The 12,424-nt window shown below is 35.8% G+C and overlaps 1 protein-coding gene and 1 long non-coding RNA gene across 6 annotated transcripts in view; one reads left to right on the forward strand and one right to left on the reverse strand.

Moving 5' to 3' along the window:
• B3GALT1 (beta-1,3-galactosyltransferase 1) overlaps nt 1–12,424 on the forward strand; it is a 201,775-nt gene that overhangs the window by 113,927 nt on the left and 75,424 nt on the right. The gene's annotated exons all lie outside the window — the stretch shown is intronic.
• Nucleotides 1–12,424, reverse strand: part of LOC137858696 (uncharacterized) — a 133,467-nt gene that overhangs the window by 82,567 nt on the left and 38,476 nt on the right. The gene's annotated exons all lie outside the window — the stretch shown is intronic.

Genomic DNA, 12,424 nt, shown 5'->3' on the forward strand with positions numbered 1-12,424 from the left:
AAATAGAAAAAGAACAAGGCAAAAAAGACCAACATTTGAAAGGGGATAGAGAAAGAACTCACAGAATATTTTTAGGATAAATAGAAAATAAAAAGGAGACAGGAGATAGTGTCTTCAGTTAGGAGACAGGAAATTTAATTCTGACAAGATAGAAGCATTAATGAAGACATCAAAATGAAACAAAATAGGAAAATTGAGGACACAGGAAGGAGAGGATTGACAAGCAGTGAGAAGGGCAGCAGAGGAGAACTAAGGCAAACACTATTCAGGTTTTAAAGACAGATATGATATGGTGAGGGAAGAGGGTTAAGAAAAGGGTTTGGACTTCAAGAAGTCCAAATATGAAGTACAAGACAGAAAAAACAGCAAATAAGTTGCACATTTAAACCAGAGTTTGCTTGCTAACAGGTACAGAGAGGGTTCCCCATTACCAGATGTAATTTGGAAATCAGATTTCTTACAGTTTGTAGCTGCCAAGGACAAACAGACCTGCCTCTCTATTTGCTGCTTTGGACACCACCAGCATAATTGCATGGGGATGAACTGGGTAAGCTACAACTACTTTAAAGATATCCCTCCCAGCTAGAAAGACCAAGGCATCCTTGGCCAAGAGGCTCCCTGATCTCCTTCTCCATGGTGCTTATATAGACTTTTCATTTATCAGTTGGCTTAGGAGGAGAAATTACTTTCTATGCTTGCAAAGGTTGCATGCAGGCTTCTGTGCTTCCATAGGAAGCACTAGTACCTCGGGCAAATTCAGCTCCCTGCAGTCCCAGTTGCACACCAGGGGGAGGTGATAGGGCACGAGGGAAAACTCACACCATTCTTAGTTTTACAGTGGCCTGTCATCTCACCCATCCTCAGGTACTCACTGCTGCCTTCTGCCTTGCAATGTAGCTACAACATTCATCTAAGGAATGAAAAGGAACGGCCTTTCAAAAAGCACCCTAAAAAATTAGAAAGAAAATGCAACATTATCCAGGAAAAATTCAGATTTTGTGCCCCAGAGACACATGAGGCAGATACAATATTGACTAGGAAAAAGGAGCAAGAGCAAAGGTATTCTTAGTAATACACAAAATATTAACAAAAAAGAAAAAAAAATTTCAGTGCTTGCTTAAGTAATTTATTTGCCACTGTTCCTATGACATGCACACTGGATTTAATGTGTAATCAGTGCTAATCCATTCCAAGCCTTGCAATATCAGCAACGTTTAAGTCAGATCACAACTGGAATTACACAAATAATGAGAACAGCTCAGAGAGAGACTTTAGAAAGTCCTCTAAATATCATTCAGGACAAGAGTGAGATTACAAGAAATTCTGTGACCCCAAAAAACTGCTGGTCTCACTTCATTTCTGTCTTGTTACTCCTCAGGCAGAATTGGGATCTCTGCAGCTGGTTATGGTACCTGTTCCTTTTAACATAATGTCAATATTGGGGAAATGCATGTCAGCACAACTGCTCTAATTCTTTAAATCTTAACCATAAAGATTCTTTAATCCTGCCTACAGTTCAGACCAGGATTTGCATGAGTGCAGAAGCCTAAATCAATTGTTCTGCTGGAAAGGAAAACACATAGTTTTAAAGGACTTTTTGATATTTTTTTGGTCCTGTTGCTTCACCTATTGTTTATAAACAGATATACAAGTATGCTTTTTTATCTCTTAGCATTGATACATTATTTAATATGATTATTTGCTTATAATTTAATTGATGATTTTCCTCTGAGAAGCCAAAACTGAAGGATCTGCAATCATTCATAACTATCCAGCTTGAAATGACCTACAATTACTCACATGGGTTTATTTTAAAAAATAAATCTTAAGGACTGTGCAGCACTGATTGTGTAACGAGTTAATAACTTTTAATAGTTTTAAAGAAAAAAAAAAAAACTATTTCCAAAAGAACATGAAGCCTGAAACTAATTGAAAAATAAATCAAATGAATCTCAAGTTGCGAGCATGAAAATTATAATTTCTCCCTTTTCTACATAAATGTATCAAGAAAATCCAATGAATTTCAGATAAGTAGCAACTGCTGTTAAATTACATGGAAATCTGAATATACAAACTCCTTCATCATCTTTTTCCAAAGTATTATAAAATCCAAATGTATTTTAAAGTTGCACCAGTACAGACCTGCTTGCTTCTCTAAAAGGCCACAAAATGCCACCGAAGTTAAAATGGATGAGTTAACCTTTTGAGAAGTACTCACAGCACCAAAATTGTTCTGACCTTTGACTGTACAATCCTTTAACTTTGCTAGCTATTCATTTAATGCCCATTTGTATTTTTTAAAATTATTATTACATGATTGAAAACATTTATTTGCCAATACATCACTAAGGCAGTGTAGCAGTTTGCTGGAATGAAGTATTTTTCTGTAGGCAGCTTCAATTTTTTAACCAATAATAAGGCAAAGATCTGGATGTAGGGGAGGCAAAAACAGTGGGAGGTGGAGAAGCCCGAAGAGAATTAGTATGAATTATTTCTAAAATCATATTAATACATAAAGCTGCTTTGATTGATAGATAGGTGTGAGATTTTAAAAAGAAAAGGAAAAAAAAAAAAAAAAAAGCTGTTGCTGGTTACAGCTCATCCTTTGGCAAGGAGCAAGGAAGGAAAGGTGAAACGTGCATCTCCACAACCTTAGAGCCTTCACTGCAGCTCTGAAAGGAGGGGAATAGGCTGCAGCCTGCATAGTAAGGTAAGACAGGGATTTCCACCTTGTTTCTGGTCATAATAAAATGGTACTTTCCTTGCCTTTGCAGTAAATTCAACAGTCATGTAAAAACAGCTTATCCCCAAACTCCTTTGAGGTCTGGCAGCTGATAAGGTTTACATGTGACAAGTCTCCCCCACAGACAGCTATTAACCTGCTGAACTCAATCAGCAGCCTGCTAGGTGAAGCACCAGCAACAGTGCATTTTGGTCAGCAAAGCGACTCTCAGGCACTTGTGCATATCCAGAATAGTTTTGCTGTAAGCCCTGAGTGTAGCTCTAAGTTTGTAATGCTATTTCAGTGAGTAAATGGCCAGTCCAGAAGGCTGAGGAAGTCAGAACATAGCTCTGCCCAAATCTCATGTATACATAAACCTCAAACATACAAGTAATAGGAGAGGAAATAGACTCTAATGCCTAAAGGAGATACAAAAATCAGATGTGAAATTATCATATGCAGCTAGTAGAACAGCAATATCAAAACAAAACTAGTACTTATATTAAGATCTACAAACAATAGCATACCAACCAGAGTGTAACTACCATGCAGGTCTTAGAAGGTCCTCCTGTAACTCATTGGTAACTATGAGGACAGAATGCAAAAGCACCCGAAATTCAGCAGCTCGGTTGCCCACACTTCTTTGAACACTTCCTTGTCAACTAGAATGTTTTGTTGCCACTTATAATAGAGAGGTGTGAGTTTGAAAAGAATGCGAAACTTAGACAATCTAAGCATAATAATACACAAAAAAAAAATGCATCATGAGCGAGCTCTTAGATATTGAATAACTCTCTGAAACTACAATGCACTAACAAAGCAAGAACAAACTCAGTTTTAAACCACAAACAGTGCATGTAACTCTGTTTAAGAAAACCCAGTATTCAAAACACACCCTTTGGACAACAATGTTACTTTACCTGTTTTATAGGACTCAGAATAGCTCACAATATTATGTTTTTACAGCAAACTGAAGGATAATTTTGCAGGCTGACTTTCAGTTATTTTGCAGTTACTGTATTATTTACTGCAACTCTCATTTCTCTAACATTCTCAAGATAGAGACCTGGGACTTGACAGCGACTGTTGTTCCAGTATTGATGATTCTCTCAGCACACAAGAACTGTGAAAAGTCAGTCTTGCACTTAAACTTTGAGGAGATTTTAATGAGTAAAGAAGTAGTGGAACTTCCAGGAAGATCACTAGAAACAGGCTAACTTACACAGGAGGAAAAAAAAAATCCTAGAAACAAGAATTTTAATGGGAGGTTAAAAGCCATCACTGAAGTTTCTAAAGAGGTGAGAAAAATGATGTTAGCAGGTTTAAATCACAGAGGAAAGAAATTAAATACCCAAAGAAAAATGTAGACTGCTTCATTCCCAGTGGAAACACTTTAAATTAAAGCAGAGATGCAACAGTGAAACCTTGCAATTCTAACCTTTTGAGATCACGTCTGCTTTGCAAACTATTCATTCACAAGGAATAACTGAACTCTCATCCTTCTGTCTTGTCCTGTGTACAGGGCTGAGAATTAAAGGCTAGATAGGTATTGAGAGAACCCCTTTTCTGGTTGTTCTCCTAGTATGAAGAGCAGGAATCTGATGCAGCCATTCATGAACATGAAGAACTAGACTGGAAAGTTTTTATCTTAGAATAAGATATTCCATTAGATATGTTATTAAGCTATCAGATTATTTATATAAGGATGTAGATATAGCATTATATATCATATCCTATGAAGTCAAGTCACAGCATTTTCCTTTCATTGAAACCTTGAAAATGTGTTTATTATAAATCCATATCTTATTCATCCCATTGTCTCCCCGGCTAGCTGGCAATTTGATACTTTTTAGTGAGAAACTATAAAGCTGGAAATATCCATACCCTGTTTTGAACAACTATTAAAAAAAAAAAAAATCTTGCTGGGTGTACACTGATGAAAACAAGAACCACTGTGTATTTACTCCTGCATATAGCAGAACCAGTGGGATACAGGACTCCAGAATGCCACAACTGCACTGTCCTGTAAAGTGCATCAAGTAAGGCACAAAAAGAGTATCAAAGATTATATCAATATTTTTTTATTTTTTTAACAAAAATTTGTCATTTTTTCAAAATCAAGTCATCATGTAGAAAACTTAATGATTTCACTGAAATTATAGCAGAATTCAAAAGTGTATCTCCAGTAGAGGCTAAAAGAACTGGTCTTGCAGAAGGAAGCCTGCCTAGTTTTCTATCAGCACACATATCCACTTACCTGGCAACTTGCTGAAGGCTAAAATGTAGAAACTAGCACCGTCTGAAAGATGCAAGTGCTGCATTTTCAGTTTATCACACAGTTTATCAAGTGTAAACCTAAATAACTTAATTCTCAGAGTATTGTAATTAAAAGTGCCTGATGTATAATATTTCCAAAACAAAACATATTCTTTAGATTTCTCACATTGTCCATCAGGATAGATTTAAGTTGAGTTAGCCTATTGGAAGCCCTTTTCTGAAACAAAAATTGTCATAAATCCTTGTGGTTTTATTAGGTGAATGTCAGTGCCAATCTTGGGAGCGAAATCACCATTTCACTTGGCAACTAACTGCTGCTTAGGTCGCTGGGCCTTATGTAAAGAGACAGTAATGGAAACAAATTATCACCCTTATTCAGAATAAAGAGATCATACAATTGTCTAAAACTTTACAACCCTATATAACTTAACAATTCCACATAATTTAGAAATACATAATATGTATTATGTATTTCTAAATTCAACAATTAAACAATTCCACCTTCTAATTTATTGAGAAGCAAGGATGACTTGTTCCAAAGCAAGAATGGAAACAGTTACCTAACTGCTAACATCAGTGCCAGAAATCAAAGATGTTTTCTCAAGATTTTCTGAAAACCACCAAAAGATGTGTATTTAACTTTACATCTAATGTTCTTTTGATGACTGAGGAGAAAAGATGCAAAGTTCAACCACCTTCTCTCTGTTCAGTGCAGGAATGTTATGGTTCCGCAATGAAAAGAAAAGGTCAGCATCCAGGAATTATCAGATAAGAAGTGAAAACTTGTCATGTATCCCAGACATCAGGTTCTGCTACCCAGAGCTGCAGAGCTTTTATCTCATTCTGTGCTGCTGTGAACAGAGGTGATTGCTTCATCCCATCACTAACATTGCAATGGTTCCAGGAATCAGTTAAAAATACTTTTTTTTTCTTTTTTTTTTTTTTTCCTGGCCATACATATTTAAAAGAAAAGAGTTTACAGCTGCCTGTTCATCCATCCTATGCATATTGCAGAACCTGGTCCTGCAATAAGCTGTACATATACTGCATTTCATGCACGAGCTTTTCTATGAGAAGAAAGGATTTTTGATCAATATCCAATACAACAGGTGAAAAATAATTGAATAGTCTTTCAGGGATAGAGGAATTCTAGCTTGCTAATAAAAACATGTCCTTCCAATTAAACACCAGAATCAACCATCCCTAATGTAACACTCAGTGGCATAATAGCAGGAAGAATGTACAATATGACCTCAAGTAATGCTGCTGTTCCTTTCTGAAACAGCACAGAGACATGAAACCCTAAGCATTAGACACAGAACACATGCATCTAGGAATCAAAATTATTTGTATCTTAAAAGTGGTGAGGTGCACAAATAAAGAGCATAAGAAAAGAAACCTTTCAAAAACGCCTTTGGAGGACTGGAATTGAATAAATGATCCTGTGAGTTGAGAAATAAATAGTTCTAAAGGATGTGGTAAACTATCATTTATCACTCTCTCTAAACGTGATATAGATATCTGGTTAATAATGCCCACATTTTGTTCTCAGTAGTGTACAAACTGGCATCTGAAAGTAATTTAGTCATTTGTAAAAACAACATATGTTCTTGTGATATGTGGGAAGGAATATCCTTTGAAAACTGGGTTTTCACTTTATTGGATAAAAAACTGTGAGAAACCCCCAAAAATATGCCAGCTGTTGATGAGCATAGACAAATTTATAGACTCCTGCACAAACTAAATATTCTGCAAGTTTCCATAGGAGTGCTATTTTACTATTTGTTCATTTTTGTAAAGCTCCAGTTCTTGGATGGTTCATTCCAATGAGACATTTTGGAAATAATTTCTACTGATAAACAGTGTCATGGAAAAAATGGCATTTTTTTCAGTGGGTTTTCAGAGTGTCATTTATGATCTGGCACTCTGATCAGGGTGCTATGTAAGATGCTGGAAAAATTATAAGCAGGTAGATGGGATTTCTGCCTCAGCGAGTTTACATTCAGTATGTGCAACTCACAGAATGGTATTGTTTTACAGTTCTGCTAAAAAAAAAAAAAAAAAAAAAAAAAAACTACAAACAAAAAAAAACACTCAGAAGGCCTACATTTTCCTTATAACACAAAAGTTCTGATTCCCCTGCAGTGGTCTCCAACCATAAAATAGCACTATGTTTATTCTGTAGCACGCAAGTAGGCTACAGCCAGCATTTCAAGGATTGCTGTTACCAGAGTGGTAATTCAGCAGCAGCAGCATTTACTGGCATGAAAGGCCAACTGCATTTGAAATAAAATAGCATGAGCGGTATGACCATATTGTTAATTCACACCAAAGCAGCTACACACACTAGTATTACAAGACATTCGTATATCATCCTACCTGAAAATTTGTACCTGAAAAATAAGCACTGGCCACGCTCTTCACATTCATTACCTGTTGCCAGCCAGACTGACCTAACTGCCTACCTAGGATCTGGCAAACACTTGGAGATGTGCTTACGTTTAGATACATGAATAATCCAGCACAGCCAACTGGGACATCTTATCTGCTTGAACGCAAGCAAGCACATTCATTTCTGTTAGAGAAATGCCTTTACATACGGTTGCATTTAGAAGAGCAATATGATGCTTAGGATTTCTGATTTACTGTGGTTTACTACTCTTGTGAGCAGTACCTGTATTTTGAATTCAGAACCTGTAATGCCAAATAGCACGAAACCAGTGAGAAGAAATCACATACCTACCCTGAGCCATTTCAAAGTCAGCAAATGATCTCTCAACAGCATTTGTGAAAATGATTAATAATTTACTTGCCATTCATAATTTAGTTGACAATTTTTGTCTTTTTTACTTACTAATGAAATGCCTGTGAGTAGATCACAATTTTTCTCATATTTATTATTCATTGCAACTATTTGCTGAATAATTTCTGCAAACAGTTCCTGTTTTGTAGCTCACTCCCATTGTGAATGTTTATTATTCAAAATTTAGTCTCTGAAACTAATTACCTAAGTCACACATTAGATTTTGTTCAGTGTTTGCCTGAACATTGTTCCTATAATCAGTGTGTTCTCCTTCAGTATGAACTTAAATTGTATTCTTCTGTGAACACTCCCTCTGTAAAGTTTATTTGCTAGAATGTTCACAAAAAGCAAGCACCGTGGAGCAATTGAATTTTAAAATCTGTACAAATATTGGTGGATATATTTTCTTCAGAACCAACTAACTCTACCAATAAAAGAGAGCGTAGTCTTATTTATTGAGCTGTGTTATGGAAATGACCAAAGCATCTTGGAATCCAGAGAGGAAGACCTCATTCTTCTCCTCAGAGTGAAAACAAGGAACATTGTAGCATCAAAAGTCTTTTCATTTGCATATTTCTTGTAAACTAATTAGTCCAGGTACTCCACACATTGCTTAAAGCAATGTGGCAGTCATCTAAGTGCTATGTCATTGAAAGCCAAAATTGGCAGGGTTTTACTGGGAAGGAGAAGGGGGAAAGGCAATACACAAGTACACACTTCACACATCTCTCCTACAACTTTGCGAATTTCACATAACCAGCCCTTAAGTATTTGTAGCACAGATTGCCACCTCCTTATTGGTAGAGATTCCCCTCATGTGCCAAGAACTTAAAACCTTTTGGCTTTGTTTTTTTTGGCTTTATTTTATTTCAGATTTTTTGAGGCTTGGCATCCATTTGCTCATGTTTTCAGCCTTCTTTCAGTAACCATCAGGACTCAGCAGTTTTCGGAGACCCAGATTTAGCAGCAGGGACTTCGAGGAAAAGACCAGCTATTGTGGGATATGTAATAAATCCAAGAGACCTGGCATTGTTGAAAGGCACATGCATTGCAGACAGCCTTTTCAAATCTGAGAGAGGTGAAATGTTTGCCCAGCTTCACACAGCTACCCAACAACACACATTAAACTACTGCTCAACAGAGTTGCATTAAGATTTAGAACTGAAATAAGATTTAAATGACCCAAAAACTTACAAAGGCCTTCAGCAGAGGAATGGATTCTACTAATTGTTGAGGGTTATTAATTTCATTTGAACTCAGACACACTATTAATACCAGCAAAAACTTGACTGAACATTTGATTGTTAGAATTACTAGTTCTACTGGATTCTAATGAATCTAGAATTTGACTCTTCAGGAAACAACTCTAAAAAATGATACAATTGCAAAACAAACTGTAAATAATTTGCTCCATTTCCAGTTGTACTAAGACAACTCAGACATATCTTTCTTTCCAAGAAAGATCTCACATTTTACTCATGAAATTGCTGCTCACATTCTATTACCAGTATACTTTTATCTTTGTGCTGGTGCAGCTTCTGTTTACAAAATGGGAATGGTGCAATGGGAAGAGTGCTTTAAAATGATAAAGCATTTGGAGAACAAGACTGATTCAGAATAGTAGAAAAATACAGTAAACAGGTTATATTTTGATCAAAAAGAAATATGTTGGAAGAAAGGTTGGAATTTATTTATCGACTTGTCAAAAGCTTTTTCTCTATTTGCTACTGAAAGTTTTAGGCTTAATAAGAGCACTGAGAGAAGGGACAATAGCAATATAAAAAGTTTTTGTCAGCTAAGCATTTTTAGCAATGCTTTATTACTGAAATGTTACTAAACACTGTCATCCACTTACAAATTTTTACACGTTCTCTCTCCAATTTATTGCCCCCAATAATATGGATAATTATTTTAGAATCAACACTCCTCACAACTCTACTAACAGTTAACGTTTCTTTCCAGCTGAAAATCTATTTGCTGGTTACATTTCAGATTACCTCATTAGAGGTGTATTGCATGTAGAGGAGAAATGCAGATATTTCTCCTTCCAGATCAGAAGATGAGATTTTCACTTGTATCACACAGTGTCTCAGTGCAGATGAATCCACAGACACCAGATACAGCATTCCAGTAGGGAATTGTAATACACTCCATGTCACAGGGCCAGCCACAGTTAAGAAACTGTATGCTGTCAGCTGCATAATAAACTAATCCAAACATTAGTTGTTGCATTTTCTGAAAATTCAACATTATTACTGTGCCATCAAGGATGCTTGCTTGTCTAACGTAGGTGTTTTTAGCTCTACTTTAATGCTAACTTCCAAGTTGTAGCAAGGTACCAAAGCTAGAACCGACACAGCAAAGTAGCTCTAGATTCTGCCTTCATTATTTTTATTGTTCATGCCACATTTTTTAAGACAGTGTGGCTGCTAATAAGCCCTGTAACAAATTTCTGGACAGTATGTATTTAATATAGGTGTGTTACTGTTTCATAATTTAAGCAAGAAAATGTTTAGTGGGTGCCTGCATAAGGTCAAGGAATGTTTTTTTATTATTATTTTCAAGTACTCTAATGTGATTAACCTTTAAACTAAAAGGAAAAGAAAAAATAATCTAGGACAATATAGATATTTCATCAAAAATAAATAAATAAACAAATCATAACTTCCATCTTCCTTCCAAAGTAAATGATGTACCTGTACCTGATGGCCTACAAGGCTAGATTTCTTAAGTTGTCTTTGTTGCCTATGGCATATCAACAGGCAGTGGAGATGTTTTAACTAAATACATACTCTGTGATTCTTCCTTTTCTTTCCCATTTACAGTTCCCTTCAGAAATATAGGCATTAGCTGTGAATACTGACACTAACATCTTTGAAAGAAATTCTACATATCCAGAGAATTGAACATGCTTGAAAAGTATTTTTCTCTGTGTTGCCAGGATAGGTTCATCAGGTCAATCTAAACCTGTCAGTAGTCCTTGAAAAATCTTTTGCAAACCCGCAATAACACTGCCTTAGAGAAGTAGAGGAGTGACACTGAGTATAGGAGAATTTTACTGATGTTACTTCTAATTGCCAGCAAAGGATATGCTCAGTATGCATATGCATGCTTTGCTGGAAGAAGTAGGAATTACATTCTATTTATTAAGAATTTCAGAGACAATTTGGAATTTTAATCTTATAGGACAGAGCTATTTTTTCTTAGACTGTCAGAATACAGAAAGAAGTTTCCAACCAGTTTCCTCAACACTAAAGCAAGCTTCCATGAATTTAACAAAATGTAATAATATCTAAGTAGCTGACACTGCTGCAGGTCTATAATTGCGTGTCACCTTGCAGTGCTATGTTGTCTAAATGATTTCTTTTTCCTTTTGGCAATCTACTGAATAACAGTGCTGATGAAGGATTATTTCTACATAAATATTTCTTACTAAAATATCATACAAAAAGTGAAATATCTTATTCAGAGGTAGACATTTGCTGAAAGACACTTAATATTAATTTAGAACCTTCTTACTGACAGCTGCTCAGCAGGTCAAAAACTCTTCATTTGATAAGAGTCTCGAGGCAGTCTCATGAAGGTTGCTACTGAGGAAAAAGTCATTAAGGTATTCCCTCTTTTTCACCTCCAGTTATGGGTAAATTTACATGTGCATCCAGGTTTCCTTTTATATATATATACACACATATATTTTTATTAAAAGTATGGTTATACTCATATAAAAGCTCAATAAGGATGAACACAAACAGCAAAGTAAAGTTTTATACAAATAAGAAGGTGCATAAAGTTGAAAAATAGTGGAAATTTTGAATGATGGACTGAAAGACAATGTTAAATAAAATAGTTGCTTGAGGGTGCAGATTGGTATGATTTTCTGATATATTTCCTATACAACTGTCTCCATTTAGATGTAATAAGCCATGAATTATAATTCTGTCATTTAAAAAAAAAAAAAAAAGGAGAAAACTGTTTATTCTGCGTAAAACTTTGGGTGTGTCTAATCATTGCTCTGTACTGTTATTTAATGTTTATAGCATGCTTTGTATTTATAAAATGTACTTCCTCCCCCTGGTGACCTGGAGATGAATGAATCTGGCCTAGAAGATGGCAGAGGCCATATGAGGTACAAATGAACAAAGCAAATTAGTTGCTCAGACTCTCCAAGAGAATTAATTAATTTTTCCCTAAAATATGTAACTCTGAAGTCTTTCCATCCATCCTCTGTGTCCACACAATAATGAAATAATGTCAATAATGAAATGTCAGATTTTAAGGAGACATGGCTTGTTTTCCTCACAGGGAATGGAACTTGCTGTTTCTGACTACGGGTCATGCTTTCCTGTGGTACTGTAGCTCATAACGAAGTAAGTGTAGGATACAGCATTATTCCTGACACATGGAACACTTTCAAGGATGAATTAGACATACATTATGTGAATTTCTGAAAAACAAACCAGTTTGCAAACTTATCTCATGGGTCAAATTTCTATTCAGTTGGATCATAACTGACCCGCACATCCATATGTCCCAGTGACAGCGCATAAAGAATTCTGCATTCACATCTGGACACTGGTGTTTAATTTAGATTAATGTAGTATTTTGCATGTATTGTTTTATGT

This window comes from Anas acuta, chromosome 6 (genome assembly GCF_963932015.1).
Source record: "Anas acuta chromosome 6, bAnaAcu1.1, whole genome shotgun sequence".
NCBI classification, from domain to species: Eukaryota; Metazoa; Chordata; class Aves; order Anseriformes; family Anatidae; genus Anas; species Anas acuta.